The sequence below is a fragment of the Marmota marmota genome, unplaced genomic scaffold (genome assembly GCF_001458135.2).
Source record: "Marmota marmota marmota unplaced genomic scaffold, marMar, whole genome shotgun sequence".
NCBI classification, from domain to species: domain Eukaryota; kingdom Metazoa; phylum Chordata; class Mammalia; order Rodentia; family Sciuridae; genus Marmota; species Marmota marmota.
Window position 1 is genome coordinate 778,267 of NW_026000207.1, and position 1,326 is coordinate 779,592.

A 1,326-nucleotide genomic window follows, 5' to 3' on the forward strand; every position below is an offset into this window, starting at 1 on the left:
AAAAAAAAAAAAAAAAAAAAAAAAAAAAAAAACCAACAACATAACCCAATCAATAAATGGGCTAAGGAACTAAAGACACTTTACAGAAGAAGAAATAGATAAAAAAAAGTGTTCAACATCTCTAGCAATTAGAGAAATGCAAATAAAAACTACGCTAAGATTTCATGTGTAACTTCTCCTCACACTATGTTCTTTGCTGTTCAGGGGACCATTCACAAGACTGCATGAACTTAACAAGATGTGTGGGATCCGAGAGAGGAAACAACAGAAGCTGATTAACTTTAGTGATCTAACGTGATTGCCATCTACCTGCACAAACCAGCCTCCATCTTCAGTGGCCTAGAATCCATTGAGGAGACCAGAGAGGGCTGAAGAAACCACCTATGGCCACTCTGTACTTATAGAAGATAAGTTTACATCCAATACTATGCAGAAAGAACTTCACTCCAAACCTGACATAGTCTTAGGTTCCTTTGAAGAAAAGAACCAAGGAGGGGCTTGGGGTTGTGGCTCAGCACCACATATAAATAAATAAAATAAAGGTATTGTGTCCACCTACAACTAAATAAAATAAAATAAAAAAGAACCAAGGAATTGTCCAAGGATAGTTGGTTGAGAACCAAATCTGTGGGTATCATCTTGTATTCAGTGAGTAAGGTGAAATTATACAGAGGAGAAAGGAATGCCCCAGTATTCCAACTCCAGTCTGAGTGAGGAAGATAATCTCCATTTCTAATTTTCCAAAAGCCATTCTCAATATTGAGGGTAGTTGATTTCAGTTGAAGTTGGAATAACCTGTAGAAAAAAAGAATATCTTACTCTTGCATAGGCAAGTTTCCCTGTTTACTCTAGCCACAGTTTCTCCCTTTAAACAAGAATGAAGACATTGTGTTTATTTATTTGTGTAAAGGCAAAACACAGAGGCGGCATGTGTGTTGATCTTCAGGGAAGGACATGAATGTATGAGGGCACAAAATACAACAGATCTCCACAACTTAGAGATAAATGGCAGAGATTTCTGTGTCTGAATCCAGTGAGTTTTGCAATCATAGTAGCTTTGAAGATGTGAATTTGTTTCAATGTAATTGTTATATTAGGGACATTAAAAATATGAAGAAAGCTGGGCATGCTAGTGCACATCTGTAAGCTGAGGCAGGAGGATTGTGAGTTCAAACTCAGCAATGGTGAGGCGCTAAGCAACGCAGTGAGACCCTGTCTGTAATTAAAATAGAAAATAGGGCTGAGGATGTGGGGATGTGGTCGAGTGCCCTTGAGTTTAATCCATGAGGGGGGGGACGGGGAGAGAAGGAGAAGGAGGAGGAGGAG

The 1,326-nt window shown here is 38.9% G+C and overlaps 1 long non-coding RNA gene across 1 annotated transcript in view; it reads left to right on the top strand.

Moving 5' to 3' along the window:
• The first annotated feature begins 691 nt into the window (after nt 1-691).
• Nucleotides 692-1,326, top strand: part of LOC125612795 — a 9,873-nt gene continuing 9,238 nt past the window's right edge. The window contains exon 1 of the long non-coding RNA XR_007343267.1: nt 692-797. This is a non-coding gene — a long non-coding RNA (uncharacterized LOC125612795). The remainder of the gene's footprint in view (nt 798-1,326) is intronic.